General features: G+C 37.8%; 1 protein-coding gene and 1 long non-coding RNA gene across 8 annotated transcripts in view; both read right to left on the minus strand.

The window, feature by feature from the left end:
* CHCHD6 (coiled-coil-helix-coiled-coil-helix domain containing 6) overlaps positions 1–27,966 on the minus strand; it is a 323,428-nt gene that overhangs the window by 103,027 nt on the left and 192,435 nt on the right. The window lies entirely within an intron of this gene.
* The window catches only part of LOC140497418 (uncharacterized), a 70,006-nt gene that overhangs the window by 12,498 nt on the left and 29,542 nt on the right, over positions 1–27,966 (minus strand). Inside the window, exon 2 of the long non-coding RNA XR_011964678.1 lies at positions 1–26,543. This exon is cut by the window's left edge and continues 12,498 nt beyond it. This is a non-coding gene — a long non-coding RNA (uncharacterized lncRNA). The remainder of the gene's footprint in view (positions 26,544–27,966) is intronic.

Below are 27,966 nucleotides of genomic sequence, written 5' to 3' on the forward strand. Positions count from 1 at the left end.
AAATTTATTTTACACTATAGGAAAGTAGAGAAGAAGGGGATAAGTGGGGTAGGGGGATGATAGGAGGAAGGGCCAATTGGGAGGAGGGAGTAATTAGAAGTAAACACTTTCGGGGAGGGACAAGGTCAAAAGAGAGAACAGAATAAATGGGGGGCAGGATAGGATGGAGGGAAATATAGTCAGTCTTTCACAACATGTCTATTATGGAAGTCTTTTGCATAACTGCACATGTATAGCCTATATTGAATTGCTTGCTTTCTCAGTGGGGATGGGTGGGGAGGGAGGAAGGGAGAGAAGTTAAAACTCAAAGTTTTAGGAACAAATGTTGAGAATTGTTCTTGCATGCAACTGAGAAATAAGAAATACAGGTAGTGGGGTATAGAAATCTATTGTGCCCTACAAGAAAAGAGAGAAGATGGGGATAGGGAAGGGAGGGCAGATTGAGGAAGGGGTAATCAGAATGGCTGTCTTCGGCTGGGGGAGGGGAGATATGGGGAGACAATTTGCAACTCAGAATCTTGTGGAAATGAATGGTGAAAACTAAAAATAAATAAATAAAATGAAAAAAAGAATCATAAAAAAGTGGGTTTCCCCTCTTTGGAGGTTATTCAAGCAAAGAATGGATACCTGTGGGTATGTTATACAAGGTATTCTAGTTCAGATTATGAGATGAACTAGAGGGCCTTTGAAATACTTTTCAAGTCTGAGATTCTGTGAGCTCAAAGACATTTCCTTTACTTTTAAATTGTAGATGGTCGTAGTTGAAATGTGGGTGACTAAAATAAGAAGTCAGCTCTCACATTCTATGCATGGATGAACTTAGGGAACACTTCCCTTTTGTACAATAAGTTTTCACACACCTACAGATATAATTCAGTGATCAACATCCCCTGACCGGAAAGAGCTAATAACAACAGGCCATTCCACAGCCTCTTACGATCTCTAATTCTATGCCACTGAGAAAGTTTAGCACAGTTAAACCTGTAAACAATGAAGGAACCATCTTCCTCTCTAGGACACTACTGCTGAATAAATACAGGCTGCAAGATTTATAATCTAGTTGGAGAAACATGTGCACATAAAGGTATATGCAACACAAATACAGGATTTTGTAGAGAAAACAGTTGCAACTGGTGGATAAAGACAAACAGAAGGTGCTGCTTGAACTGAACCTAGATGGAAGTGAAGAGGCAAGAATGAATTTTAGACCTTGGGATATTTTTCCTGTGCAAAAAAGCTGAGGCAGGAGATAGTCTATCAGGAAAAGGAATGGTAGGAATGACAATTTAGCTAAACTGCAGTGTGCATGAAGGGGAGCAATTTGTGATGATTATAGAAAGGTAGGGTGGGGCCAGGCTGTGAAGGGCTTCAAATGTCAAACAAGAAAGTTTATATTTGACTCTAGAGATAAAAGGGAGTCACTTGAGTTATCTAGCCAGCTAGATGGCTCAGTGGATGGAGCACTGGCCCTGGAGTCAGGAAGACCTGAGTTCAAATGCGGCCTCAGACACTTAACTGTGTGACCCTGGGCAAGTCACTTGACCTCTGCTTTTCTTAATTCACCAAAGAGGGAAATAGCAAACTACTACAGTATCTTTGCCAAGAACATCCCATGGACACTATAGTCCACGGGGTCATGAAGAGTTGGACATGACTGAACGACAGCACTGGAATTTAGTGAGTAGAGAAAGTGACATGGTTAAGACCTGTACTTTAGGAAAGTCACTGAGTAGTTGCATGGATGATGGACTGGAATGGGATGAGACTCAAGGGAAGGAGATCAGTTGTAATAGTCCCATTGAGAGGTAATAAGAGTGTGAACTAGGAAGGTGGCTGTGTGATGGAGAGAACAGGGCTAACTGGGAGGAAAAGGCTGGATTGTTGTTGGGAAATTTCAAAGTTCTTTTCATAGCCTGAACCCTCCCCTCCCACAATGGGCCATCTTTTTAATTCTAATATTCTCCTAGTGTTTTATGGTTGTGAAATAGAACACTGGAATTTCTGAAGAAATGGAACTGAAGATCATACTCAAGGCCACCTTTGGAGGAAATGAGTTTTTTCTCACTAGAGGTCTTCATGTGAAGCAGGATAATCAGAAGATCACAGGATCACGAATTTAGAGGTGGGAGCTAATTTAGAGGCTGCTAAGTCCAATTTCCTAATGAGGAAACTAAACCCAGAGAGGTAGAACGAATCAGTGGAAGTCACATAGTATTCAGCAGCAGAGGCTGGATTTGGGTCCAAAGTCTTGCCAGCTCCAGTTCAGTGCCCTATTCGCTACACCCCAGACTGCCTCTCAGATTATTCAGAGGGGATTAGATTGGAGCAGATGACCTTTGAGGCACCAGGGTACTCTGAGATTTCAGCAAGAGGAGTACTACTAGCAAGCACACTGACCAATTTCAGGGAAGGGACAAGATCACAGGACTGAGAGCTGGAAAAAGACTCTGCCTCATTTATTGCAGATTGAACTGGGATTTCTAGGACAAGCTGTGTAGACTAAGTAGTCATGACATGACTGACTGCCTTTTTAGGTTCCTGATTCTTGAAGGGAAGGTAAAAGTGGAAATTGGATAGCTTTATCCATCAGATGTTTCACCTAAAATAATCTGTGGCCGCAAAGCTGGAGCTCTCTCAAATTCAGAGAAAGTTTCAGGCAGAGAAAGAGGCATTAGAATCAAAAATTGGGTAAAGGAAGGATTTATCTCCTGCCCCCAATACACTAATTCAGCTATTCTAAGACAATGAATGAGCAAAATTTCTTGCTTTAAAGAAGTGTCTCATGTTGAAAAGTGTTCTTAAAATCTTTATCAGATTGCTTGCTTTCTTGGAGGGGAGAAGAGAAAGACAGAAGAGAATTTGGAACTAAAAATTTTAAATAACTAAAGCTAATTTTTTACATGTAATTGAGAAATATTTAATGAAATAAAATATGGGCGGGGGGGGGGGGGGGAAGAAAAGTGTTCTTAGGACAGGCAAAGAAATAGCATTAGAAAATGACTTTATTAACCACAGTTGAAGAGAGCTAGTCATGCCTTACATTCATACCAGGGAGGCACCGAAATATTTCTTATTGTATATTAATTATAATGCAAAAACATATTAGTTATAATGCAGCACATTACATGATGTCTTCCATATAGCAGGTACTCAATAAATATTTGTTGATTGTGAACTGATGAATAAATTAAATTAGCAGCAGCAAGTAATTCTTAATTGTGACCAGCCCTGGGCATTAAATAACATTATCTTCAAGTCACAGAACCCTGGAATCTTGTAGCTGGATAGGACTTTTTTAAAAAAATTTTATTTATTTTCAGTGTTCTACAATCACTACCATATAACATAGATTATTTTTTCCCCTCCTTCCCTGAGATGGCATACAATTTTATATAGGTTCTATACATACATTCCTATTAAGTACATTTTCACTATAGACATGTTGTGTAGAAGAATTAAAATGAATGGGAGAAATCATGTAACAAAACCAAAATGTAAAACAAAAGAAAATGATCTGCTACATTCTGTGACTGAATTCCAAAGTTCTTTTTCTGGGTATGGAGGGCATTGTGCCTTAAAAGAACATTGGGAATTTTTTTAAATCCCTGCATTTCAATGAAGTTCAAAGTCTACCAGAAAAAATTCTTGCACACTGTGGTTGTTGCTGTGCACAAAGTTCTCCTGGTTCTGCTCCTGTCGCTCAGCATCAGCTCATATAAGTCTTTCCAGGCCTCTCTGAGGTCTTCTTGTTCATCATTTCTTATAGCACAATTGTATTCCATTATATTCAGCCACTCCCCAATTGATGGGCATCCCCTTGATTTCCAGTTTTTAACCTCTACAAAGAGGGCTATTATAAATGTTTTTGTATATGTGGGAACCTTTCTCATTTTTATGATCTCTTGGGGATACAGTCCTAGAAACAGTATTGCTAGGTCAAAGCGTATGCATATTTTTGTAGCCTTTTGGGCATAGTTCCAAATTGTTCTCCAGAACAGTTGTATCGGCTCACAGCTCCACCAATAATGAATTAGTGTTCCAACTCTCCCATATCTTCTCCAACATTTATCATCTAATTGTTAGTCAATCTGATAGGTGTCATGTGGTATTTCACAGTTGTTTTGATTTGCATCTCTCCAATCAATAGTGATTTAGAACATTTTTTCATATGATTATAGATATCTTTAATTTCTTCCTCTGAAAACTGCCTGTCCATATCTTTTGACCATTTATCAGTTGGAGAATGACTTGTATTCTTGTACATTTGACTCAGTTCTCTATATATTTTAGAAATGAGGCCTTTATCACAGACACTAGTTGCAAAAATTCTTTTCCATTTTTCTGTTCCCTCCTAATTTTGGTTGCATTGGATTTGGTTGTGCAAAAACTTTTCAGTTTAACGTAATCAAAATTATCCATTTTGCACTTCATAATGCTTTCTATCTCTTCTTTAGTCAAAAATTCTTTCCTTCTCCATAAATCTGATAAATACACTAATCCTTGCTCCACTAATTTGTTCATAGTATCAATCTTTATACCTAGATTATGTACCTATTTGGACTTTATTCTTGTGTATGGTGTCAGGCATTGGTGTATGCCTGGTTTCCACCACACTTTTATCCAGTTTTCCCAGCAATTTTTGTCAAACAATGAGTTCTTATCTCAGAAGCTGGGGTCCTTGGGTTTATCAAACAATAGATTGCTATGCTCATTGCCTACTGTGTCTTGACTACCTAGCTTATTCCACTTGTCTACCCTTCTGTTTCTTAGTCAGTACCAAGTGGTTTTGCAAATTGCTCTTTATAATACAATTTGAGACCTAGTAGAGCTAGGTCACCCTTCCCAAGCATTTCTTTTCATTAGTTCCCTTGCTATTCTGGACCTTTTGTTCTTCCAGATGAATTTTGATATTATTTTTTCCAGCTCTAGAAAATAATTATCAGATAGTGTGACTGGTATGGCACTAAATAAGTAAATTAATTTAGGTAGGATTGTCATTTTTATTATATTGACTTGGCCTACCCACAAACAACTGATGTTTTCCCACTTACTTAGATCTGACTTTATCTGTGCAAAAAGTATCTTATAATTGTGTTCATATAGTCCCTGGATTCGTTTTGGCAGGTAGACTCCCAAATATTTTATAGTGTCTACCCCAGCTTTAAATGGTATTTCTCTTTCTATCTCTTGCTGTTGGACTTTGTTGGTAATATACAGAAATGCAGAAGATTTGTGTGGGTTTATTTTGTAACCTGCAACTTTGCCAAAGTTGTTTATTTCAAGTTGTTTTTTACTTGAATCTCTGGGATTCTCTAAGTATATCATCATATCATCTGCAAAGAGTGATAACTTAGTTTCTTCTTTGCCTATTCTAATGCCTTCAATTTCTTTATCTTGTCTAATTGCTACAGCTAACATATTGAATAATAGTGGTGATAATGGACATCCTTGTTTCACCCCTGATCTTTCTGGAAATGCATCTAGTTTGTCTCCATTGCATATAATGCTTGCTGAGGGTTTTAGATAGATACTGCTTATTATTTTATGGAAAGTTCCCTTTATTCCTATGTTCTCCAGTGTTTTTAATAGGAATGGGTGTTGTATTTTGTCAAAAGTTTTTTCTGCATCTATTGAGATAATCATAGGGTTTCTGTTAGTTTTGTTGTTGATATGATCAAAAATACTAATAATTTTCCTAATATTGAACCAGCTCTGCCTTCCTGGTATGAATCTTACCTGATCATAATGTATTATTCTCATGATAAGTTGTTATATCCTTTTTGCTATAATCTTATTTAAAATTTTAGAATCTATATTCATTAGAGAAATTGGTCTATAATTTTCTTTCTCTGTTTTGTCTCTCCCTGGATTGGGTGTCAAAACCATATTTGTATCATAAAAAGAATTTGGTTGGATAGGACTTTTAAAAGTCAATAGTTCAAACTTTCTACAGATCCAAGGACCCACTGTAACTTCTCTAGAACATTTTTTTAAACACTTCTAAGTAATAGAGAATTCTTCCTAACAAGGAGTCCATTCTATTATTACAAATTATCAACTGTGAGAAAGATCTTCCTTACACTGGGTAGAACCCTGCTTAGAACTCCTGCCTAGTGCTGCTCTCTTTTCCATACAGAAAGTTCTTCAAATACTAGAAAAGAAAAATCAAATGCCCCCTAAATCTTCACTTTTCCACTGAGTGCCCTCCCTCTCTCATTTTAACTTTTCCATGTCAATGACTTCTCTCCTTAAGGAGCTCAAATTGCTCTCATAAACAATTTCCTGTGTCTTTAAGAGGAAGGGCAGAATAAGTCAGTCTGGGGACCACTAACCAGTCAACAACATGAGTGTCAAACCCAGAGCATGAAGGAATGAATATACCTAGTCATAAAAATACTAATAATCCATAAAAATTTGAGAGCAACATTTTAACAGACATCACTATACCAAATAGTGATCATGTCTAAGGTACAGGGAATGAAAAGTTTACAGAATATAGAAAACTAGCAGAGGAGTTCAAAATCATGTAGGATCAGAATGAGGTGCATGATGTCCCTATTGTCCTATATACCACTGAAATTATACCAAGGAAGCTTTTAGTGTGCTTTCAGAGGATAAGCTTACATCTTAATACTTTTATGAAATCACAAAAATAGCTATTTTATCCATCTGTGAAATAGTCCATGGAATATTAAGTATAAGAGAATGACAGCAGGACAACAAATTTTCCTGGAAATAGTTCCATTTGAAGCCCCCCCCCCCCAAAGATGATAAGTTAATGATAGTAATGATGATGATAATTATCTCTGCTACTCAAATTTATATGATACATAAGGTTTTTCTCACAAGAGTCCTAGGTGGTAAATAATATAAGTATTATCTTACTGATTTTCCAGATAAAGAAACCTCAGAGAGGTTAAATAATTTCCCTAGGATCATATAACTAGAAAGTAACAGAGACAGGTCTTGAACTCAGCACTCTAAATTCAATTCCACCACACCATACATTCTGAGTAGTCAAAAAGTGATCTACAGATCCTGGTGACTCTGTTTGTAAAAAGAAAGCAAGTATCCAAGGGATTTCCCTAGAGTTAGTCTTCTGCTTTTTGGATAGGCAGAGTAGTAGACTGCTGCCATAATAGCATCAACGATTTTTTTCAGTGTCTGGTTGCCTCTGCAATCATAAATATGGTAGGGCTTAACTGGAAGCCCCTAGCCTAGTTAAAATGATCACTACACAGGGTGTTAGGAGATTTCGGTTTGAGTCTAACTCCAGCAGTGATTGATGTTAGCAAATTACTTTTTTTCTCTTGATCTGGGTCTCAAACCTACTTCTCAGGCGTATGGCAAGGGTAAATGACCTAGCATACAAATGGGAAAATATATTGCACTCTTCAGCTGTAAAACACTATATAAATTTAAGATTTTACTATCATCCCCATTTGAGTACTGAAATTGAGATGTGGAGCATAAGTGACTTCTAAATTACACAGTGATAGAATTGAAATTAAAAAAATCTTACTATCAGTGATCTTACTATCAATTCAGGAAACTAGCAATTCCTTGATTTTTTTTTCCCCTTTAGCATCTGTTCACAATTTGAGGGTTCTCTTTGGTCTACTTCAGCTTCCACCAAGTTCATATCCTGAAACTTCATGAACTATTTAAAATCCCTCAGGGAGGTGGAGCCAAGATGGTAGAGAAAAAGCAGGGACTCACCCAAGCTTTCCCAAATTCCCCTCCAAACAACTTTAAATAACACCTCAAAACAAATTCTGGAGCATCAGAACCCACAAAAAAAACATGGTAAAACAATTCCCCAGCTGAAGAAATTCGTCCAGAAAGGTCTGTCCCACCTGGGGTACAGGAGAGTGCAGGCCAAGCCCCAGCAAGTTAGCATTAGGCCTTGGGAGTGACTGAATCAGCAGCAGTAGCTGCAGCTTATAGCTTCCACAGTCTGACAACTGGTCAGAAGGAAATGACAAGGATTCCTTTGCTGACACTGGGTGTAAGACTCTGCTATGTTGCCCATACTCAGAGCCAGGTCACAGCACCAGGGACCAGAGGAACCCTAGCATACCGCAACTTGTGATCAACAGGGAAGTGGAGACTATGGACACAGTTTTAGGGAAGAAAAGAGTACTTGTAATCACTCACAGACAAGAGCACACACCAGGAAAAAAGAACTGAAAACTTACAGAATTCCAGCTCTCAAAAAAAATGCGTAAAAATCCTGAAGCTTGTGACAGTGTGTAATCTCCACATCAGGAGCAAAGTCAAACTTTAACATAAAGTTAAAAGTCAAAAAACAGGCTACAAAATGAGCAAATAACCAAAAAAAAAAGATCCTGACCATAGAAAGTTAGGTGATAGGGAAGATCAAAACACAAACTTAGAAGAAGACAGCAAAGTAAAAAGTGGTACATCCAAAGCCTCGAAGAAAAATGTGAATTGGTCTTAGGCCCAAAAAGAATTCTTGGAAGAGCTCAAAAACGGATTTTAAAAATCAAACAGGAGAGGTAAAAGAAAGACTGGGAAAATGAGAATGATGTTAGAAAATTGTGAAAAAAACCTCAATAGCTTGGAAAAGGAGGCACAAAAAATATTAAAATAATATCTTATAAAACAGAATAGACTAAATGGTAAAAGATGGACAAAAATGCAACAAAGAGAAGAATGCCTTAAAAAGCGGAATTGGCCAAATAAAAAAAAAGTTGTACAAAAATTCCCTGCAGAGATTGTAAAAAGTAAAATAATTCCTTAAAAATTAGAATCGGACAAGTGGAGACTAATGGTTCTAAAAGACATCAATAAACAACACAACAAAATCAAAAGAATGAAAAAATAGAAAAAAATGTGAAATATTTCATTGGAAAAAACAATTAACCAGGGAAGTAGATAGAGAAAAGATAATTTAAGAATTACTGAACTACCTGAAAGTCATGATCAAAAAAGGGCCTAGACATCATCTTTGAAGAAATTAACAAGGAAAACTGCCCTGATATCATAAGACCAGAAGATAAAATAGAAATTGAAAGAATAACCTTCTGAAAGATATCTCAAAATGAAAACTCCCAGGAATATTACAGCAAAATTCCAGAGCTCCCAGGTCAAGGAGAAAATATCGCAAGCAGTCAGAAAAAAATCATTCAAATATCATGGAGCCACTGTCAAGATAATGTGAGACTGACCATCTTCTACATTAAAAGATTGGAGCCCTGGAATATGATATCCTGTAGGGCAAAGGAGCTAGGATTACAACCAAGAATCACCTATTCGGAAAAACTGAGTATAACCCTTTGGGGGGTGGGGGAGGGAAATGGACATTCAATGAAACAGAGGACTTTCAAACATTCCTAGTGAAAAGACCAGAGCTGAATAGAAAATCTGACTTTCAAATACATGACTCAAGAGAAATAGAAAAAGATAAACATGAAAGAGAAATCATAAAGGATTCAATAAGGTTAAACTGTTTGCATTTCTACACAGGAAGATGATACTTGTAACTCCTAAGAACTTTTATTAGAGAATTAGGAGTATGTTTAGAGGGTATGGGTGTGAGTTAAATATGAAAAGTTAATTATCTAAAAAAGTAAAATTAAGGGGTGAGAAAGAGGAATGCACTGGGAGGAGAAAGGGAGAGGTAGAATAGGGTAAATTATCTCACATAAAAGAGGCACAAAAGAGCTTTTACAGTAAAGGGGAAGACAGGAAAGGTGGGGAGGGGAGCATGTGAACCTTACTTCCATCAAAATTGGCTCAAAGAGGGAATAACATATACGCTCAGTTGAGTATAGACATCTATCTTACCCTACAGGAAAGTAGGAGGGGAAGGTAATAAAAGAAGGGGGTGCTGAGAGAAGGGAGGACAAATGGGGGGGGCACTGTAGTCAGAAGCAAAACATTTTTGAGGATGAATAGAATAGAAAGGAGAGAGAGACAGAGTAGGATAAACAATGGAAAAATAGGATGGAGAGAAATACACATAGCTGTGAAAAAAATTTTACAGCAAGTTTCTCTGATGAAGGGCTCATTTCTCAAACATCTACATAATGGAATTAAATTTATAAAAGAATAAGAGCCATTCCCCAATTAATAAATGGTCAAAGAATATATATGAATAGGCAGTTTTCAGATGAAGAAATCAAAGCTATCTATACTCACTACTGATTAGAGAAATGCAAATTAAAACAACTCTGAGGTATCCCCCCACACCTATCAAATTGGCTAATACGACAGAAAAGGAAAATGACAAATGTTGGCAGAGATGTGGGAACGCTGAGACACCAATGCATTGTTGGTGCAATTATGAACTGATTCAATCACTCTGGAGAGCAATTTGGAACTATGCCCAAAGGGATATAAAACCAGGCATAATCTTTGACCCAGCAATACTACTACTAGGTCTATATTTCAAAGAAATAAAAAACAAAAAGGTAAAGGACCTATATGCACAAGAATATTTATAGCAGCTCTTTTAGTGACAACAAAGAATCGGAAATTGAGGGGATGACCATCAACTGGGAAAAGGCAGAACAAGTTGTAGTACTTAATTACGAAGGAATACTATTGTGATATAAGAAATGACAAACAGGATGCTCTCAGGAAAATCTGGGAAGACTCACTGAACTGAGGTAAAGTGAAATAAGCAGAACCAGGAGAACATGGTACATAGTAACAGAAATATTGTATGATGATCAACTGTGAATGAGTTAGCTCTTCTTAGTACTATGATAATCTAAGACATTTCTAAAGGACTTACGACAAAAAACTATATCTATCTCCAGAGAAAGAAGTGATGGAGTATGAGTGCAAACCAAAGCATACTTTTTAAAAAAAACTTTATTTTTGTTTTTTTTTTCTTGGTTTGTTTTCTTTCACGACATGACTAACATGGAAATACGTTTTGTATGACTGCATATGTCATATACCTGTAGCAAACTGCCTGCTTTTGCAAAGGGAAGGGAGAGAATTTGGAACTCAAAAATTAAAAAAAAAAAAGAATTTGAAAAAAATGTTAAAAATTGTTTTATACATAATTGGGGAAAGAATAAAATATTAAATTTAAAAACTCTTGGCTTTTTTGAGTGGGACCACAAATAACCATGGGTCCTTTACTGTTCTTTGTGCCCCAGAGGGTAGCATACAGCCTTTCCTCTTTGTTAAGCAGTGCCTCAGGGACCCTAGTACTTAGAATGACTCTCTCATAAACCACAACAGATTCCACAGGGTTTGCGTAAGGAAAAAAACGATAGAATGATGTACTTGTTCTTTCAATAAATGTTTCTTTGAGTTATTGATAGCCCTTAATTTTAAAGTACAAGTAAAATGAAAAAGATGCCAGGCAAAAAGAGAAGGGGTTAAAGGGCTTAAGCAAATCAAGAGACCATTAGACATAAACTAGGACTCAACAAGAACCTGGAAGCTAGGTGAAGGTGAAGAATACATAATAATGATGCAGGATGCCGGGGTGCTTTATACATAAGGACAGACTAACATTGCTTTTGAGCATAATTACTACACAAATTCTTTAAGAAAAAAATAGTAAGCTTAGCAGCAAAAACTGAAAACAAAAAGATGTTAAATTAATCATATTAAAACATTAGGGAGAGGACTGGATGGGACCTACAAGGTGTCCCAAAAATCTTGTAGCAGTTTTTATATTTTAATGTTATACTAAGACTTTACTACAGTTTAAAGTCACAGTTTAAAACTATACTAAGATTTCTGGAACACTGAGTACTAAAGTGAAAATTATTTGGATAATGACTGGTACTAGGGAAGGTCCAGAGTAAATGATTTCTCCTTCACTGGAAGTATTCCTTCTAATTCCAAAATTCTAGGACTTTGCTGTAGAAAGCTTTCCTGCTTTGGATGGAAGATTGGACTTGCTCTGTTCTAAATGACAATAATAAACAAGGCACTTATTAATCACCCACTATGTGTCAGGCAGTGGGCTAAGTATGACAACTCAGACTTTGAGGATGGAGAAGAAGCAATGTACTCAACTCTTTGATAAAGAATGGAATACTACTCTTGCGAGTCAAGGATCTGAAGAAGTCTCTGAGGTATTGGGTAGATTTTTTATGGAGGATTAATGGGAAGTCATGAACAAAAACCACATAAGATAAGAAAGTGAGCGTGGGTTTTCAATGACCATCCCTGGAATGAGTGTCCACAAAGACAAATCATGGATATGCTCAGGTACTTCTGAAGTATATCTGTAATACTTTAAAATACTGTTCCATATTTCTGTGTCTTATCTTCTCAAAGAGTATGTGTGTCCTCAGGAAAAAAGACTGTATCTTCTTTGTATCTTTTCTCTTCACACTACCAAGCAGTACACTGCATATGTATACACAAAGCACTTAAGACTTCCCAGTTGATTTCATTCAACCCCCTCATTTTATAAATGGAAAAACTCATGGTCAAAGAAAGTAAGTAGTTTGCTGACTAAGAACATAGATGGCCTGATCAAGTAAGTCTACTCTCTGGATAGAATGGAGGCTTTTGCTGTTGTGCATATGGCCAGTTAATATTTGAGTTAAGTTTTTGCCTTAAATCGAGAAGGCTACTTCCCACGGTAGAAATGTCAACTCTTCAGCTCAATAGTTCTCATATGATTGGTAAGAAAAAGCAAAAGGTCCTAAGCAGAAACTGCCCAAAAAAGAGTGTCATTTACTCTGGCTCATGATGCTCACCTTTCTAAAGTGTCCTCAAGTTTATACTCAAGGATAGGCTGTCAGGAGAGAGGAGGAAGTCAAATACTTTAGCTCCAGCTTTGCAAGCCTCTCCACTATCTCCCACCCTCTCTGAGGCCACTCTGCCAGCCCCCTTGTCACTTTCCTGGAGACAGCCAGAACATACTTGCTCAGTAATTTATGGCCTAATCACTGCTGCTCATTTCACACTTGTTCATATTAAGCAATGCTGAATTTAATGTTCACTTAACATCCACAAAAATCCATGCCAGTGTTGTTAAAAAGACAGATTTTTAGTGGAGTTAAATCCATAAAAATAAAATCCCAAACTAAGTCTGTTAAAACAAAACAAATTTTATGCTCAAATCACAATTTCTACAAAAATGAATCTTGGGGTAACTTTTCTCTTTCATCATCATGCCATAAATTTTCATTTCTATTTTTTATTAATTTATTTATTTTTAGCTTTCAACATTTTCTTTCACAAGATTTTGAGTTCCAAATTTCCTCTCCATCTCTCCCTTCCGTCCACTCCAAGACAATGTCATGCCATAAATTTTTAACAACAATGTTTAGAATGTAACAAGACTTGAATCTGAGATTTGCATTAGCCAGTACTGACCTCTTCACCTGCAGAAATATTTCTACCATACCCTAGGAAAATAGTACATGTTGAAATAAAGCAATCTCACAGGCTCTAGGTTGTAGCTGCCTTCTCTCCTGCCAGGGGCAGCCCTACAACTACACTGGATACAGGCTCAGTAGAGAACAACTCAAAAGAAAGCCCTTGATGGGCCTAGGGGGTGGCTATAAGTAAGAGCCCACCTGTTACCTCCCAGCCCAGAATGATTTCTTTGCACATATGCTTTGGGGTATTGACCCATTCTGGGCCAGCTTACAGGAACTAATGGATCTCAAGACAGAATCCATTGTGGGAAAGCAATGGGAATGTTACTATCATCATTTCATATATTTAAGTGAACACATTTAGCAACTGAGGCTCTTTTTTACCCTTTGTTCCTGAAATTAGAGTATGTTGCCAATATGGTGGCAAAATATCTCCATCACAGCTATGCTGTTTGATAGAGGTTATGGAGATAAGCAGATATTTGGTACTTCTCTTGGTGTCCTGCCAAAAAAAAAAACAAAACTCTGATAATATTGTTTGGATTCAAGAATTGAAATAAACACCAAAGATTACATATATAGAATCAATTTTTAAAGAAAACAACATGTAAATATATTCTGGAACTTCTCTCACTTATTTATGTATGTGCAAAACATTTTATACTAATTTTAAAATTTAGCATGTGCTACTTATGCTGTTAAAAACTGTTGATATCCTTTTGTTTTTACATTTCCTTCATTTTTAGAGACTGACCGGTTTAGTGGATAAAGGACTAGACTTGGTGTCCCAATACCTGAGCTGAAATCCTAACTCAGGCACATACTAGCTATGTAATCATGGGCAACAAATTTTCTCACCATCAATTTCCTATCTGTAAAGTGGGGAACTGGAAACATCTAAAAGACCTGTCGTGAGGATCAAATGAGACAACATATGTATAGCACTCTAAAAATTTTAAAGCACTATAAGTTAGCTACTATTATGGTTACTTATAAACATCTCTACACGCCCCTACCCAGAAAGCCATCCCTGGTAACAGAGAATTAAAAAGAGGAACAAAGAAGTTCAGGAAGACCAAAGAACATGCTGTGTGAATCAGTGACTCTGCACCCTGTCTTCCACCTCTCCATAAAAAGGAGGGAGGTTCAATTTCTCAGCTCTACTCCAGGACCAAGCGTAGTTATTAAAATGACATAATGTTCAGGATTGTATTTTGTTCTAATTAATGTTGTAGTCCTTATCTATGTTGTTTTCCTTGGTCCTAGTTATTGCACTTGGCATCCGTTCATGTGTCTTCCCACAGTAGCTCTGTGACCCTGGGCAAGTCAGTGAACCTATGCCTGCCTTAGTTTCCTCAACTGCAAAATGAGATTAATAACAGTGCCTATCTCCCAGAGCTGTTATGTGGATAAAATGAGGAGATCCTTCTAAAGGGTTTAGCATAACGCCTGGAACATAGTAGCGACTTAATCAATTCTTCTTAGAGCATAGTAACTTTCCATCATATTGATGTACCACGACTAAAAAAAACAAAAACATTCCCAATATATGGGGATTTATTTCATATTCAATACAAAAAGTACCATTATAAATATTTTGGTGTATACAGGACCACTCTGTCTTTGAGATCTTAGAATGTATGCCTAACAGTCTCAATGATTTTTAACTATGCCAAATCTTAACTTAAACTATAATCAAATAGCCAACCTTAATTGGTGTGTTATTTGGTAGGATATACTCAGCATGAGACTATCATCTCAGTCTCTTTTAGGACCCTCAAATTATAGTAGTAGTTACATTAGTTAGTAAACATTTACTAAGTGTTTACCATGTGTTAGACACTGTGCTAAGCACCAGGGATATGAAGAAAGGTAAAAGATAATCCCTGCTCTCAAGGAGCTCATAATCTAATGGGGGAGATAACACATAAAAAACTATATACAAATAATTTAGAGATAATCAATTGATAGAAAGCACTAAAATTAAGAGGGAATGAGAAAAGCTTCATGTAGAAGATGAGATTTTAGTTGGAACTTGAGGGAAGTCAGGAGATGAAGAGGAGGGAGATTATTGGAGGCTTGGGAAAAAAACAGCCAGTGAAAATGCCTGGAGTCCAGAGTGAGAGCATCTTATGCAAGGAGGTCAGTGTCACTAGAGTGAAGAGTATATGAGGCAGATTAAGGTGTAAAAAGATCAGAAATGTAGAAGAGGGCCAGGTTGTGAGGGCTTTGTCAATCAGCGGATTTTATATTTGATCATGGAGGTAATAGGGAGCTAATTACTGAATAGGAGGTGGGGAGAGATGTGAAAAAATCGAACTTTCATTTTAGGGTGATTTGACAGCTGAATGGAGAATGGATGAGAGTAACCAGAAGGTTACTGCAATTGTCCTTCATAAGGTGATGAGAGCCTATACCAGGGTAGCAGTAGTTCCAGAGGAAGAAAGGGGACATATATTAGAAATGGTATAAAATAAAATTGACAGGCTTTAATGATAGATTAAATATTGGGGAATTAGAGAGGGAGTAAGGAATTGAGGATGACATCTAGGTTGTGAACCTTGTGTGACTATGGGAATTGTGGTGCCCTCAAGAATAAAAGAAGCTTTGAAGTGGTAGAGGTTTTGGGGAAAAGAATTTTTTGGGAAAAAGTTTTCTGTTTTGGACATGTTGAATTTAAAATGTCTTTGGGACATCCAGTTCAGGATGTCTAATAGGCAATTAGAGATTAAAGTCTGCAGGTCAGGAGAGAAGTTAGGGCAGGATAAATAGATGTGAGAACCATTAGCATGGAGATGATAGCTGAAATCATGGGAATTCATGAAGTCATCAAGTGAAATAGTGTAGAGGAGGAAGAGAAGAGGGCTCAGGACAGAGCCCAGGGTACACTTACTATTAGAAGGGGTAATTTGGACAAAGATCCAGCAAAGGAGGCTGTGAAGAAACAGTCAGACAAGTAGGAGGGGAAAAGAGCAGCGTCATGAAAACCTAGAGAGACGAGAGTACCAAGGGGAAGAGGGTAATAGTGTCAAGAACTGCAGAGAACTAAACAAGGATGAGCAATATAAAAAGGCCATGGGATTTGGCAATTAAGAGATTACCAGTAATTTTGGAGAGAGCAGTTTCAGTTAAATGATGAGACTGGAATACACCTGTAGAGTTTAAAGGAGAATGAAAGGAAAGGAAGTGGAAGTACCTATTGTAGATGGCCTTCTCAAGGAGTCCACAAAAGGGAAAAGAGACATAGAACAATAGCTGTGGGGGACAGGTGGAACAAATAAAGGTACTGAGGATGAGAAAGCTGGGCATGTCTGTAAGCAGTAGGGAAGTAGCCAGCAGACAAGGAAAGTCTGAAGACTTTAGTGAGGAATAACAGAGGAAGCAATCTGGTGTAGAGGATGGGAAGAATGGGATTGTTTTGCATGAAAAGGGGTTTGCCTTAATATGAAAGGGGGTCACCTCCTCATGTGACACAAGGGTAAAAGAAAAGGTAGAGCCAAAAGGAATCTATATAATGTGAAATGAAGAGAAAGGCAGAAGAGAGCTCTTTGTGAATGGCCTCCATTTTTTTTTCAGTAAAATATGAGGCAAGGTTCTCAGCTATAAGTGTGAGGGAAGAGGTACCATGGAAGGTTGAACTGCTATGCTAAGTGGGAGAGTGATTTAATTTGGGAGGCATAAAAAGACTGCTTTGCCACAATGAGGATCCAGCTGAGGGTAGGCAACAAATCTGGAGTGTACTCAGTCAGCATGGTCTCATGATTGTGCCCAGCTTCATTCAGTAGCGTGTGAGAAAGAACAGAGGCAGCAGATGATGGGAGTGATCCAAGGATGAGACTTAGCAGACAAAATCAGTGATTCCATTGGGGGCAAAGAATTCAAATGAAAAGGACAAAAAGGACTCTAGTGTAACAGGAATGGTTCACCAAGGGACCAAGGGAGTGAAGAGAGGAGAGGAGAGCTAGTTTAGGGGTGATGATGCAGAAAAGAATTGAAGGGTTGAGGGACTGGAGGTAATGGTGAGGATAAAGAATAGGGTTTGGGGTTGTGAGGCAGAGGTGATCTTACAAGGGAATTTCTGAATTCATGGATATGGAATGGAAGTGGTACATTTGTGGGTGATGATAAGATCACAGGTATAACCACTTTTGTGTGTTGATAAGGTAAGATGAAGAAGCAGTCATATAATATGATCAAACTGAGGAATTGTTTAATTAAGAGAATCTGAAGGAATACCAATGTGTATGTTGAAGGCCCTGAGTATGAGGGCAGGAATTAAGGAAAGAGCGCAAACTAGGAACTCACTGAGGAAAGAAGAGGAATGTAATGGAAGTCAGTAGCTGCTGGATATTGGTTGAGTGAACCTCCAACGCAAAGAGGTTACTGAGTAATGGTGGTAGAGGGAGAACTTGGAAGTAGAAATGGGAAACAAAGAATATTCCAATTCCTCCACCTTGATGACTGAGTCAGGGGGAAATGAATCAAAGTGCAAACAGTGCTGAAATGAGAAGTCAGAGATGTGTCATCAGGAAGAAGCCAGAACTCATCAAAAGCCAGAAGATGGAAGGAGTGGGAAAGGAAAATATTTAACATGAAAGTCATGTACATTTCACAGAATTTTTAGTAACATGTCAGCGTGTTAGGTTCTAATGGGGCCCATATCCCCCATAAACACTATACCTGGGCTTTTAAATGAACAAAAACCAGCAGTGATAAAGAAAACCAAAAAACTTCTCCAGGCAATCCAGGATTGAACAATAAGCCTATAGGAAACAAATGGTGATAAGCAGAAGGCATAGTATGCAAGCATCCCAGAGTCATTGTTGGAGGCAGGGGCAGATCACAGTACAGGTAGGTAGTATAAGCACTAAAGCAGACCTCACTCAAGGGGCCGCAGAGAAAAACGGGCCAGGCTCAGGCATCCCACAGCAGAACAAAAGCAAGAGAAAGGTCTACATCAGTTCTCAGACAGCTCAGAGCTCAAACAGCCCATGCCCAAGCTGAAAGAGGAATCCCAGCGGGAGGCCTACTACATATACAACTGACAATAACTGGCTGTGACTTAGAATCATAGCAAGACAATGAGCCAATATTATGCTCAGGACAATACAAAATGAAACAGAACAAGGAGTCAACACCAATACCTAGGCTGACCCACCAAGAACCTGAGCCAAAACTCAGGGATTCCTGCAGAGGGTAGGGCACTGTTTTGATTAGCTACCACATTTCCAACAAAGCAGGGCCTGACCACTAAAGAGTAAGGAAAGGAGTAGCATCTGATTCAAGCAAAACATCCCAATCCAGAAAATGAGGCTGGAGAGAAGAGTAAACAGAAGGAAACAACCATAAAACACACTCTCAATGGAGAGAAACCCAAGGGTAAACTAAGAAGAGAGTGACTTCCTAACAAACCCAAGCAGAACCTCAGAAGAATGGCCTGGCCACAAAAACTACAAGAGTGGTTGAAAGAAATGAATCAAGAGATATGAAAGGTAATTTTAAGTGAAATGAGAGGTAGGACGGTAAATGGGAAGGAGAATTAATTGTGTAGAATAGGTGATAAGTCTTAGTCAGGAAATACACTTACTAAAAACTGGAATGGATCAAACAGAAAGCAGGGATTCCAGGAGACAAGAATTAGAGGAACAAACTAAAAAAAACCTATTAAACCCCAGACAACATATAAAGTACATACTTCTAGAAACAACTGATCTAGAAAATATTCAGGAGAAATAATCTAAGAATCACTGGACTATCAAAACCATGACCAAAAATATTTATGAAAACTATATTTTAAGAAATCATAAAAAATTCCCAGATCTATCAGAAGCATAGAGCAAGGTGAAAGAGGAAGAATCCACTAGTCACTCCTTGAAAGAAACCCCAAATGAAAACTCTCAGGAATGTCATAGCCAAAATTCAGAGCTTTCAGGTGGAAAAAAAGATACTTCAAGCAACCAGAAAGAAAAAGTTCGAATACCAAAGAATCACAGTCATGTTTACACAAGACTTGACAACTACTAAAATGAGAAAAAAGAGAGTTTGGAATACAGTATTCCAAGGGTTTCCAATGTTTTTTGCTCCTTGAACCCCTTTAAACAACAAAAAATGCACTATGAAACATCAGAGTAATTTAATATACCATTCAAAATATTCTTTTCTATTTATTCATTAGGAATTCACAAGAATTATGACTTTTTCCCCCAAAAGTTACAAGTTAAAATTTGTTATATAGTTATAAAACATAATTTTATTCTACCTATAATTATGAAAACTCTAAATACAAAATTATAAAACTCTAATTATAAATTAATTACATATATTTTATGTGGGACATTCTCTACAAATGAAAAGTAATCTTTATTTTCTATCAGTGGCTCTACTTGGTTCCTACTCCATGGAAAACATGCCTTCCTCCAGGATATGCAGGCTGACTCTTCTCAGCACTCTTGGTTATCTCCCCTCTGACTGGAGGGGCAGAGTAATAAACTCTTCCCAAAGTCTTCTTTCAAAGAGGGAGCAGAACTTTTCTAGGTAACTCTTGATTTTCCCTCTGTGACTCTGTTTGGTTTCAATTCCATAACTATCATGCTGCCATAATGAGTATCTCCACTGCTCCTTTCTTGGCTTCCTTCTTTGTACTGTCTTCCACTAGTATATTGTAAGCCCCATAAAGGTAGTGACAGTCTTTTTTATTTGTATTCCCAAAGCTCAGGAAAATGCCTGGCACGTAGGACATGCTTAATGAATGTTTACTCAGTTGAATTCTCAATCAGTTGTTAGTAGAGAGCTATCATATCTACCTTTCCTAAAATTCTATTCAGATCTTTAATTTTTTTTCCTGTTTACCTTTTCATTAGATTTGTTTAGGCCTCAAAAAGGAATGTTGGGATTCCCCATGATTTCTTTTCTCTGTCTAAAATTCAATTAAACTTTCCAGGAACTTTTCAGATGTTATGTCATTTTGGGAATATACATTAAATATGGGTATTGAGTCATTACTTATGCTGTCTTTAAGCATAGTAAAGCCTCCCTGATTATTTCTTTTAATTGTGTCTATTGTTACTCTTATCTTATATGAGATCATGTTTACTATCCCTGACTTTTAAAGTTAGATTGACGCATAAATGATTTTGCCTGAACCCTCTATTTTAACTCTGTATTAATCATTATGTATCAAGTGTATTTCTAATAAACAACATTCTGCTTTCAAATCCATTCTATTATCCTTTTCTGGTTTATAGGTAAGTCATTTTATTCATGTTTAGTTATGATTGTTAGTTGTGCATCACCCTCTATCACAGTCTTTCATACCCCTTCCCCTTCTTTAAAAAAGAGGAATGTGCTTTACCTCACTGATTTACAATAGTGAAAGGAGTCTTTCCCTTTCACTGAACTTTCTCTCTTCCCATTGCCTAGACCTGATCACATGTCCTCATTTTTCCTCTTCTTTTAATCTTTTTGATTCACTCTTCAATGATGGAGTTTATTTTGCTATCAATAAATCCCTCATCCATCTTCCCTTCTTGTTTAATCCTCCCCTCCTTGTCCTTTAATCCATTTTTATATCAAATTCCGTGTGTGTGTGTGTGTGTGTGTGTGTGTGTGTATGCGTGTGTGTTTTCAACTCTCTTCTGTCTGGTTCAGATGAAATTGGATTTCAGGTGGTGCCTATTCCCCTCACTCACTTCCTTCATATCTGCATACTCATCTCACACATACCTATTATGTGAAATAGTAAGGTCCCTCCCCTTTTCTTCCCTAGAATAGCCCCTTTTCCCTTACTTTTCTTTCTTCCCTTAAGACCATCATTACAAAATAAAACTGTCCTCTCTTTATCCTTTTTAAATATTCTCTATGACTCTTGAAGACTTTTGATTCTGAAGTGCTACCTTCATCAAGGATTTCCTGCTCCCTCTCCAATCTTGCCGTCCTCTCAGTTGAACTTATCCCATGTACTTATCATACTCTATTTTGTATTATTGCTATTTATGCAAATGTCACATTTCCTAACTAGATTTTAAGAGTGTTGAGACCAAGAAATATGTCATTTTCCCCATCTTTGCATCCCCAGTACAATCAAATCCTATACTGAAGAGAACTGGAAGGGTCAAGTGGTCATAAAAATCCCGTTTTTTCCTCTAATTATTTAAATTGAGGGGAAGTATGGTAAACTGAAAAGTCTTAGACTAGTAATCAGAAAAGATTTGGGATTTAGTCTCAAATTTCTCACTTATAAGACATATGACCTTGAATATATGATCCCTATGTGTCTCAGTTTCCTTATTTGTAAAACTGGGGGATAGGGAGAATGAGACAGTAGTAATTCTCCCGAAGTCATACATATAGTGAATGCCTTACCTGCGACTCAAATACAGGTCCCTTAACACAAAGTTCAGTATGACAGGACTCGTGCTTCAGGTACATGTTGGATTATGTGTCTCTTCTGAGGTTCCTTCCAACTTTAGGATGCTATAATTCTATGAGAAATAATACTCCCTGTCCTGTTTACCTCACAGGGCTGTTGTGAGACTTGAATTAGAATGTCTGAAAACTAGAATATGCTTTACAAATTATTATATTGACCTTAATCTGTCTCACATGATCAACTAATTTCATCTTTAAAGAACCAATGATATATTGAGTAGGAGAGGGGAAAAAAGTCATGATCGTAATACAACTCATTAAGGTTGCAAATTTAAAATAAAGAGGATGTCAGGAAATGTAGATATAAAGGTTCTCCTAGGAATGTTCAGCTAGTACACACTATATATGTTAAAGAGCTTTTAACAGGCTAACTAGTAATTGAAAATACCATATATGTGCAATGTGGGGAAGTTTAATGTTCCCTTGAGAACATTAACTTGTGCATATCCTGACTTTTTTATTCTAAAATTTGCAACCTTAACAGTGCACTGAAACAGTCCTTTACATTAAATGTCCAAGTTTTGGGGGGTTATTTTTTAGATGGGGGAGGGGAGGTGGGTTGGGAGGAATAGCAGAGAATGGATCTATGTTTTTAAACTTCCAGACCCAGTATTTAAGAGAGTTCAATGTTAACTCTCCAAGCATGCACTTCTTCAAGTAGGTCTTGAGTAGGACAGACTTGCGTCCCTAGAAGAATTTGAAAATAGTCCAATTCCTAGATGAATTATTACTGAAAATATTTATTTTTCTTTTTTTTCACACAGAAGAACTTTCTTTAAGCTCTTGTCAACTTATAAGAGTGCACTGTAACTCTCAGAGCAATTTTAAATCTACAGAAGGTGAACAGGTTATTGTTTTTCTTTCTTTTTTTTTAAGGTATTAAAAAAAATCAAACTTCTTTCTCCTCTACAATACAAAAATTATCCCCTAATAGAAAAGTCACTAAATGACTCAACTCATTGCCTAGATCAATTTCCCCTTTTGGTAAGAATATGTATAATCCATAAGTGAATACACCAGAAAATTTGTGACAAAAAATGGCAATGCTTAGATTCAAATAACATTTTCTTGCTCCTTCTATAAAGATAAAATTTAGATGAGCTAATAGGTAAGCTGTAAGAAAATGAAGAAAACAAGATACTGTGATACTAACCATATTTTTTTTTTTTTGTTCTGAGAAAACTTTAAAAGGCAATGTCAAAAAACACTGAAAAAGATCATTAGATTTATTACGGGGAGGTATCTCAGAGATCATCCAAGTCAACTCCTCCCTTTCCCCCATTCACAAAGGTACTAAGTAGAAGAACTGGGATTTGCCCACATGTTCTCTTAATTCCCCAGTGTCCTTTCCACTATGCCACATAAGACTATAATCGTTTTAACATAAGCCCACTAGTCTTTTTTTTTTTAAACAAAGTACTTTCCAAAAGGTTTTATTTTCACATTCACAGATACAATTCAAGATCTGTAGAATGAGCCAATAAGCTTCAGTTCACTAATAAGATTAAAGACCCATGCAGCTAGGAAAATGTTGTTATTAGTGATTTTTATAGTTTCCACTGACATATTACACCCCCACAATCAAAAAAGAAAAGAGAATGTTACCATATGAAGGACAATGGCCTACATGTACATATCTCATACAATTAAGTTCTGACCTGAACAGCTTATTAGGCCATCATTATTTTGGGCAGTGACATGGACTTTGCAACCAGTTCCTAAATATCAACTTTCGTTGGGCAAGCAATCATTTACATGGCAGCTGAAAAGAATCCTAGTTTTGTGCTTCTCCACCCTCCATACCTCCTGAAGAAGGGTGGGCTGGTAAGTTTTAATCAAACAGTGGGTATTTAGCACTCATGTGGAAAGATGCTTTACAGTTATTTTTATTTCTATTCCAAATGACAACTCTGAAAGAACGAGCTAGTACTATTACTTGTTTCTAAGAAAGTCAATGAGAGGCAGAAGCCAGTATCAGAGCTGGTTTAGGGGCTGGTTAGTCTGGTTTAGGGGCTGTCAGCTTTTCACAGGCAGGATGTTCCTCTTCTATTTATTAACTTCCAAGGATGGGGGAGGGGGAGTAGCGAGAAGCAGTCAACTGAAAATTATCCTGCTTTTTCTGATTTCTCCCCACTCACAGTAAGTACTACAGAGGGTATGGAAACCCATAGCCAGAAGTGCTGTTAGGGCTAGGCACCACTTCCTGATGCAGAATCAAAGTAAGGAACTTGCATACCCTAGAAGAAGTTTAAAATTTGTGCCTACCACCTGCCCCCACCCCAATCTCAATTAGAATACCGCATGCCTGCTTGGTGGACTGTCTATCGAAGGCTTTTAGCCCTCCTTGTAAATAATTGGAACTTGGTTTAGCACAAAATAAATCCCTATAGGCCATGCTGAGTGAAATTTTTTGCAGGTAAAAATATGTGAATTAATTTAAAATACTTAAAGGGTCCCTTCTTGGCACTAGGAGAATGGAACTCTGTATGTAATAGCGGACTTAGTTCATGTGCTGGTTAGTTTTGTTGAAATTTCCTTTATTCTTTGTAATAAGAAATGGCTCTCTGGGTAGGAAAGGGATAGATTGGGTGATAAAAATGATTTAAAAACAAAAGATACCAATTTTAAAAAATAAGGAAAGTATATTCTTTCTTTTTTCCTTTGGGCCTTAGATGGTAATTTCTAGAATTCTAGAATTCATTCTGGTCTTTTCTGCTTTCTAGATTGGTGGACAGTTAAGGGGGACATAAGTTAGGTGCTTCTCTCTCCATTCAGGGTATCATCACACCTTTTATCAACTGGTGCTCTGCCCAAAAGGAGGGCAAATTTTAATCTCTAAAACTTTTTTTTTTGTCTTTTCTCTCAAAGACCATCCCTAACCCCAAATCACTGTGGTCTCAGAACAAGGCCTTACTTGGTCACTTGTCTGGGCCTTTAGAGGCTCAGAACGAACGTCAATAACAATTGTTTCTCTTTCGGCCAGAAATCCTGAGGGTCTTCCCCTCCCAGATCTATTTTTTTTTTAGAGAGGCCATTCTTTGCCTCATTTTATTATGCCTTAACCACAGAATGTGCCCTGTGCTGCCTCAGTCAAATTGAGACTTGTTAAAGACCTTAGCTTGAAAAGGTCAAGGTCCCCTCCACTGCATCCTGGGCCATTTCCAGTTGTCCTGTTCTATATCTTGCCACTGGTCCCAGATGCTTCAAAGGAGAGAGTGAGGCTGGTGGCTCTGCACATCCTCCCTTACTTAGATCCAATTCACTTGCATGTCATGGCATCACCTCCTTGATGTCATGATCCTCTTTGAGAACAAAGGACAAACAGCAGCAGCTGCAGGACAGATGCCTATGGAAGGTGAGAGTATAGACTAGGGGAATGTAGCAGGGAGGGAGACAACTTTTTAACTTTGCCTACTTTACAGTATTGCCCAAAACCAGTCCTGGTTATGCCCACTCAAAGTGACCTCATGTACCAAGGATATGCTAGGGTTCTGACCCTGCCTATGAAACTTCTTCTTTAAGACTTTCTTCTCCTAAAACTCCTGCTATTCCCTGAGGGCATCTCAGTACTAATGATGCAGCCCTCCTGATCCAAGGGGACAAGGCCTTGGTTTGGGCTTGCACCTCATCAGAATGATGAGCAGATACTGCCACCCACAGCTGAGAATGGCATGCTTGGTGGATGAGGAAGGCAGCTGGAACCCAACCTTAGTAGCAATGAGGAACACAGTGCTGCTGACTGCCCTCCCCTCCCCCTATGTCCGGTGTTGCTGTGGCCAATGGTGACATCTGTCTCAAACTTGCTTAAGTTAATCCTCTGACCACAGTCCCATAGGACATTTCTAGACACTATGATTCCAGGTCCCAAACTCAGTTCTGTCAGTTGCTGGGAACATGGGGAGAGTCATTTCACTTCTGAGTCTCGGTTTCCTCACCTTTAAAATGGAAACAATAACTATTGTGTGTACTATCTATCTCACAAGGTGGTGGGGAAATCACTTCAGAAATTTCTCACTGTTAGGTGATGTCTCCATTCCCTCCACTCTAACCATGGACATTTTCAATATAAAATGCCCACGGCTTCTCAGAGGACTCTGTCCTGTATTTCCAATTAGTCTTCACTTTCAAGGCTCATGTTCCTTCTTTTAACCATCAGAATGACCCTAGCCCAGAAACAGAAAAATCATATATTTTAAAATTGTCTGTTTTCATGATGTTGTTTGGATTGCCTTGCCTCCCTTTTGAATTTCAAACTCTGAGGGGAGGAACCCCTAATCTCAGTTTCACAAAACCCTGTGGTCTGCATTTGACCATTTGACTGTCATTCAGAAAATAGCTACCGATGGAGTACAGTGACTACATCAGATTTATCAATTAAATAAGGTCACAGACAAATGGAGAAGGTTGAGTAGAAAGCTACACAGATGAGTACTGAATTAGAAAATAAGATCAATGAGAAGTCAAAGGAATGGGGATTAATTTCATTTAATAATTATCTTCAAGTATAGGCAGTACTCTTACATAAAGGATGATGAATAGGTGTTCACTGCTCTCTCCACTCCAGTCAAGCAAATCCACAGGCCAACCTTACACAGCACGTAGCCTCTCAGGTTTTCTGCACTTCTTTGGGCCTTCTTTCACCACCTCTCCCAAACTAGGACTCTTGACTCCTTCAAATACAGGCTCAGGACTGTAGTCTTTAAGATTTTCCTTTACTAAGCTCACTCAAATATCAAATATTAAAATTATTTATTAAAATGCCTAGTATGTACAAGACAGTGGTAAGTCCTGAGGAGACAAAGACAAAAATGAGACATACCTTGGTCTCAGTGAGCTTGAATGCTATTTGAACACATAACACATAAAAGTTTAAGTAAATACGAGGCAATTTAACAAAGTAGAACACACTTAACAAATGGGAGAATCTTTACTGAGGATGTGGCACCTGACCTGAGCCTCAAAAAAGGATTCACAGGAGGAAATTCATTTCACCAGACATGCGGGGGGGGCGATTTGTTTGAACATACTGAGGAGGAAATGTAACATCAAGTTGAGAGAATAGCTACTGGTCCAATTTAGCTTGAACATGGAATGCATGAAGGGGAGTAACGTGAAATTAGACTGCAAAGGTTAGGTCACTGTCGGAAAAGCACAGACATTTAGATAGTTCTGGACATCTGGATTAGTTTGTCATTTTCTTGGTATGCATTCATTCATGTATATACCTACTGCATTTTCTACATGCAAACCTTGTATTTAGAAAATAGGGAAGGCACAGTAACATGGATTTTTCATGGAGCTTACAATTTAGAAACTCTTTAAGTCTTATTTTGAGTATGTGTTTGTATGTTTTCTGTTTCCCAAAATCTCATTAAATTATGGAAAGAAGAGGAATAGAAAATCTTTACTGTTTCCCTAAGTGGCATTAATGTTTACAGACTGAGGAGAAAAAGAGAGAAAACAGATTTAAGTTGTAGTCCAGGTCTGAAACAGAACAGGTCAAAACTTCTGTGCCAATCAGCAGTGCAGTTGGGCCCAAGGGAGGCTGCTACATTTCCAGCCTGGGTGAGATAGTGAGACCTAGTCTCAAAAAATAAAACAAACAAGTGGGAAATTTCTTCCATGCCTGTAAACTTATACCCTCAGCTTGTCTCAGCTGTTTTGCAAATGTGTATTGGCTTGGGAGAGAAAGGAGAGATCTATGTAATCTCCTAATCACTAATTCTGGAAAAATACTTCAAAATAAGTTCTGATATGAATCGGTATTGCTATCTGAATATATGCAACACAAAGTCAGCCACTGGAATGGGTTCTGGAGAGCTTGTTGATTTCTTTTCTGTTAGACAAATACTCCCTCCATCTCATTCAAAACTAGTCTCATCTCAATGTGGGCTTGCCCAAGGGCAGCCCAGATCCTTACAATGCCATAATCCTTGGCACTCAGTGATTTTTAGGATGGATGATGGTGAGGCCGTGTGGTGAAGTGGCTAGACAGCTGACCTCAGAGTGAAGCCCTCAGAAACATCCCTGCAGGGTGTTCACAGACAAGTCATCTGACCTCACAATGCATCCAGCCTGTAGTTCTATAAACTGTAAAGCAGCAGCTGATCTGCATTATTAGTAAAGGGAGTCTCCTATACTAATAATTGGTTTGGATTGAGGGGAAAAGTAAGCATTATCACTGTCAGAGCCTGTCAGGAAAGGAAAAGAA

Source organism: Notamacropus eugenii, chromosome 3, assembly GCF_028372415.1.
Source record: "Notamacropus eugenii isolate mMacEug1 chromosome 3, mMacEug1.pri_v2, whole genome shotgun sequence".
Lineage (NCBI taxonomy): Eukaryota > Metazoa > Chordata > Mammalia > Diprotodontia > Macropodidae > Notamacropus > Notamacropus eugenii.